Source organism: Cinclus cinclus, chromosome Z (assembly GCF_963662255.1).
Source record: "Cinclus cinclus chromosome Z, bCinCin1.1, whole genome shotgun sequence".
Classification (NCBI taxonomy): Eukaryota; Metazoa; Chordata; class Aves; order Passeriformes; family Cinclidae; genus Cinclus; species Cinclus cinclus.
The window spans coordinates 26,945,209-26,951,291 of NC_085084.1; positions in this window are offsets into that span (position 1 = coordinate 26,945,209).

Below are 6,083 nucleotides of genomic sequence, written 5' to 3' on the forward strand. Positions count from 1 at the left end.
ATGGTGGGCCAACTTGCACAACTGGAATCCTGTGGTAGATGGCTGTAAACTTTTCAGAAGGGAAAGGACAGGAAGGAGAAGTGGGGAGGTAGCCATGTATGTTAGGAAGAGTTTGGGTTGTCTCAAGCTCAATAATTGTGACAATAGGGTTGACTGTTTCTGGGCAAGAATCAGAGTGAAGGACAAGGAAGATATCCTGGTAAGAATCTGTTGTAGACCACCAACCAGCGCGGAGAGGCAGATGAAATATTCTATAAGCAGTCTCACAACGCTTCTTCTCTTGGGAGACTTCAGCTTTCCAGGTCCCTACAGTATATACAACATAGCAGAGAGGGGAAACAGTCCAGGAAGTTCCCGGAGTATGTATGAGACCATTTTCTGACGCAGCAAGTCAGCCAAGGAGAGGTACCTGTCGGACCTGTTCTTTGTGAACAGAAAAGAACTAGAGGGTGATATGATGGTCTGAGGCAATCTTGGGCATAGTGATAATGAAATGATAGAATTTTCAATTCTCAGACAAAAAAGGAAGGGGGTCAGTATAACTGCTATCTTGGATTTAGGAAGGTCTGTCAAGGGGCCTGGCTGTCAAAATATGTTAGGAGGCAAAGGAGTCCAGGTTTTTCAAGAAGGAAATCTTCAGGGTGCAGGCTATCCTCATGTGCCAAAATACAAGCAGATGTGGAAGAAAGCCATCCTAGCTGAACAGAGAATTTTGGCTGGAATTCTGGGTAAAAAACAAGAATGTATCACCTTTGGAGGAAGGGGAGGCAGCTTAGGAGGACTACAGTGGTGTTGTGAGGTTATTCAGGGCAAGAGATAGAAGGGACAAATCCCAGAAGTTAATCTGGCTACTGCTGTAAAAGACAACAAACATTTTTATGAATGCACTAAATGTTTTCAAAAATACACAGAGAAGTGTTTGGACAATCTTCTCAAGAACATTGTATAGATCTTGGGATGTCCTGTGCAGGACTAAAAGTTAGAATTCATGAGCCTTGTAGGTTCCTTCTGACTCAGCACATTCTGTGATTCTGTGACCATGAAAAAAAGGAGGGCTAAGGATGATCTCCTTACCTCATGGATGTGGGGAATGCATTATGACAAAGGATGAGGAAAAGACAGAGGTACTTAGTGCCACCTTTACCTCTGTCGTTAATGGAAAGACAGGTTGTTCTTTGGGTACCTAGCCTCATGAACTAGAAGACAGGGATGGGGATCAGAATGAAGCCTGCATATTGAGGCCATGACCACTGACCTGTTACACCACTTAGACACACACAGGTTCATGGGCCTGGATGGGATCCACTGAAAATCACATTGTTGAATTCATTTGTCTTGCTCTGTGGTTTTTAAAATGGGCTGTGACTCAGTTACAATCATAGCTAAATGCAGTCTTAGAGAACCCCACCACACACTTATTGCAGCCTTGGAAGTAGAGCACAAATTCCGCCTCCCCACCCCAAAAAAAAAAAAAAAAAAAAAAAAAAAAAAAAAAAAAAAAAGAGCCAATATAAAGAAATAACTTGGCATATGCAGTTCTGCTGTGGTTTGAAAATTACTCCACCATTGCAATCATCCTGCTAACTTTCCCCTAAATTCCAAATGAGCAGTTAATTTTGCACAAGTACAGTTTTATTAGGTCAAATGTACATGGGGAAGAAGCAAATATGTTCTAGATATTTTTGTATGGATTGTGAAAGTTAGTGGTAGATACAAATACCACACCGTGCCCATATCTGATAGATTTCTTAGTGTCTTGGTTTGAAAGACAGGTATTTGCTAGGGAAGGCAGAGCCTCCCTTTGGAATGGAGAATTCAAAATCTCCTCCCTTCAAATTATTATTATAATTTAGAAAAAAAAAATTAAAGGGGCTTTCTGGCAGAGGTCTGGGAATAGGAATAACAGTTCTTTACTAGTATGTATAGCAAGAGAAACAAACGACAATAATAACTACAGCATTAAAAGTAAACAGAACTAGGGACCTTGAGGGGCTTTGTTTACAACACCCGGGGCAGTCTGATTCTAGTGCGGAACTCCGAGAGCACGAAGCTGGAGCAGTGGAAAATCCTGGGCTGGTGGTAACAGTCCAGATTAAGCAGTCTAGTTGAAGCAGTGATCTCGTAGAGACGGTCTGGTCCTCTGTGAGACCTTTGTCCCCTGCAAAAGATCTAGTGGGTAAGGGCCCAAATCCCACATTATATCCAGGTGAGGATCCTTGGCTCCTCCCTCTGGGCGGAGCATATCACAATGGGATGCAGTAGGTCCGTGATTGCCCATTAACAGAGATGGCTCCTGGAGGGAGTTATCTATGAGTCATGGCAAGGCATTGATGGGCCCTTTAACAGTTCATGAAGGTGGTGATAGAATAGATTTTGGGCACATCCTGGACTGTAACCTAGGACACTTAGGCAATTACATAATACCACACTGCATGAGATTATGGTTTTAATTCCCATAAAAGAAATGGCAAAGAACATTTTATAGGCTCTTGTGAGACTGGTTATGCTCCAGAGGACATCAGATCATTTTGCACTTTATAAATCAATCTAAACACAAAATTATTTTCCCTATTGAGTAAGTTTGTTCTAGAATATGTTTAAAATATGTTTCAAATAAGCAAATGTTTAAATGTTTAAAATAAGTGAAAGGAGCTCAATGAACTCTTCTTCAAGGTCTGTGTGTCCTCCTCTCTCTTCCTAATTCCTCCACTCCTCTCCAGATTATGCAGTTTAAACAATTTGTGACTCTGTGAATTTACTTTTCTTGTCTTTTCCTTGTCCATATGGCTGCTTCACTCATGGCTACCAGTGATCCCATTGTGGAAAGAGAAGAGTACAGATAGATACACGTTAAACTACACCCTAAACTGAGATACCATCTCTCAATCCCTTGCCTAAAAATGGATTCAGTTTGTTTAATTTGAAATTATTGTGTCTTCCTCTGTATTTCCCTTGCTTACAATAATTATTATCTGGAAGGAGATACTCACCCTCTGCTTTATTAGATGTTATTGTTACAAAGAAGCCAGTCTCAGGGAAATGAGTAGTGTGCTCCCATATGATTTTTGCATAAAGATGCTTCTTTTCCTTCTAGCCTCCTATGCACTTGGGCAATGTCTTACTGGAGTTATTTTAATTCCCAAGACTGTACCTACCTTTTACAAACTTGAAAACTAAGAAAATAAAAGACCTATGCATAGCATCTAGTTGTTTGCCTTTATTGGATTGATTTAGACAACAAGCTAGAAATTTATCCACCAAAGACAGTCTCTATTTAACAAAGTGTCTACTTCTCTACATCTGAGGTTGTCATAGTTCTGAGGAAAAAAAGCCAAAAGAGCTGTCCTTTTGTATTGCATTGGAAATTTACAGCTGATTCTACAACTGTTGGGGGTTGGTTCTTTCCCTTTTCCCTCTGTGGAATTTTCCCCATTGTCACGCTAAGATACCTGTTGACTGGGCCCTAATGACAGGGGGAAGCGGACAGGGAAGAGGGAAACCCCTCGATATCCAAACATCCAGAAGAGCAGACAGAAGGCTCTGGCTCGGCCCATTTCCCCGCGGAGTTCGGACGAGAAGGACGATCGCAGCCTCTGGTTCCATTCCTGCCATCCCAGCGTCGGGAGCCATCCTCACTGCTGTCAGACCCTGCCCTGCTGCCTTCTGGCTGTAACCTGCCACCATCCAGCACTCTGCTGAGCACTGGGACCCACACCGTGAGCGGAGAGCTCTCTCTCCATCTCTCTCTCCCCCTGGGACAGCGCTGCCATCACCCCCAGCCCTCCTGCAGCTCTGCGGGACCTGCCTGCCCCCAGCACCGGGAACTGCAGCTCAGGGAAAAGGTGCCTGCAGCCAGGAAGGGACTGGGACTGAGTTACTGTTCTGTTTGTGGGTAATTTCATAGCTGTTGTTGTTCTTGTTTGTCCTGTTAGATATAGTAGTAAAGAACTGTTATTCCTACCCCCATATCTTTGCCTGAGAGCTCCCTTAATTTCAAAATCATAATAATTGGAAGGATCACATTTTTTCAGTCCAAAAGGAAGCTTCTGCTTTCCCTAGCAAACACCTGTCTTTCAAACCAGGACAACAACAAAGGCCAATAAAAAATAAATATTAATTGAATTATTACCATGTGGCCTAGAAGAGGCAAAGGCAAGAGCCATTAAATATTATGACTTTTAAGACGTGAAGGTACACTAAAGACCATTAACATCTGAGGTCTTATCAGGTGAATTAAGAGATACAAGTTTTGAATGTGGCAGACCAGAGCTGTATTGGGACACAAGGCTGACTAGCTAGCCAGCTGACAGGGGACTAGCTGTAGCAGGACCACCACTCTCTTGTCTACCTCTATCTGTCTACTACTAAAAGGGACACATGATGCTGATTTTTCCCTTCCACACTATTTGCAAATCCTTCATGCAATGTTCCACAGCAAAAAAATTGTATAACATAGCACTTCTGAAACACAGACTAAGAATACAATAGATTATAGTACTGTAAAACAACAGGCAGAAAACTGAGATCTTCTTTCCCAAAGTAAGCTCCTGTTTTTTATGTAAAAATTGGCATGGGATTCCTGTCCAAGTGGGAACTTAACATTAGGTGACTTAAGTAAACCACAAGGGATTCAGTTTACCTTCAGTGCTTTAAAAACAATGAAGAACAATCACTCCTGGGAAAAGTCAGACCTGTGGCTCCAGAAGGTCTACATATTTCAGTTATAAGACCACTAAACTGTTCCTCCTGGCTTAAAATGAATTCCTGCATATGGCAAAGTGCCATTCAACTGGCCTGCATCATTAAAGCATTAAAAAAAATACATTTAAAATTCTTTCCCAGAGAGTTTTCATTATCCTTTAAAATACCTCCTATAAGAGCACAATTGAACTTTGTCTGTATCCATCCATGTTATGGAAAAATACAAATTTGATTCACTTTAGGCCAAAACCCAGAAGAGATCAACTAAAGAAATACAGACTGATACTTTCTGAATAAATATTCAAATATCTTTAAATACATATTTGCACCAAATGCATCACAGTTGCTACAGCTCTGTTAGCATGGCAGGATGGGTCAATGAGGGGAGAGTAGTGGTTGCTATCTACCTCAGCATCAGCAGGGTTTTTCACACTGTTTCCCATAGAATCCTTGTAGGTAAGTGTCCTGGTTTATGGCAAATTTGGGAGAAAACCTCCACAGCCTCCCCTCTCCCCGCCACAGGAAGCAAGCCCAAGTGGTCCCTCCCCCACATGGTTTGGGAAGAAATTTGCTCGGGGAGAAGTGGAAAAAAACTATTTATCCAACAGGCTGCCCAGCACACACACAAAAAAAAAACCAACAAAAAACCAAAAAAAAAAACCAAAACAAAAAAAAAAACAAACAACAAAACCTCTTGCCACTCTGAGGAGATGACAAATTCAGGAAGTTTCTCTCCTGTGGGCGCTGGCTCGGCTCAGTCTGTTTTCCGGTGCTGGAAAATGCTGCTGCCCAGGCCAGGCCCCAGTGGGCCATGGATGGAAGCTTCTGGTGCTGCTCCCCCTGGGTCTCCAGTCCAGAGCAGGTTCAAATAATTCCAGGAAAAAAAGAAAAAAATCTTTCCAAGGAACTTCTCTGCTTCAGTTAGTTAAAAACTAGCTAAAAGCAAAAGAGAGGTCTCTCCTGCTGTCTACCACAGTGACACAGTCCTGGAGATGAAGTGATGGAACTTCTGCTTTTATGTTTTGAAAACAGCTGTCTCAGACATTCCACCACTCCTCCTTCATTATTTATTGTTTCCAATCAGGTGTTCTCTTTCCAGAAGCACAGAATCATACAGGGTAGAAGAAGCTGCTGGGGCCTACAAGTCAAACCTTTATTTTTTTCAGTGTGAAGCAAAACACTCATTTTTATTTTCCAAACAAGTAAATTTCTGGCAAGGATATTTTTTCTTGTGTTTTATAAGAGCACAGAAAAACACATAAAATAGTTGAATATAATTGTATTCCATCCCAGAAAGCTTGAAAAATGTAATGGCCACTCATAACAGTGACTATGGGTCCAACTTCTGGTAAAAGTTTGTCTTGGTTTAAGACAATTTAAAA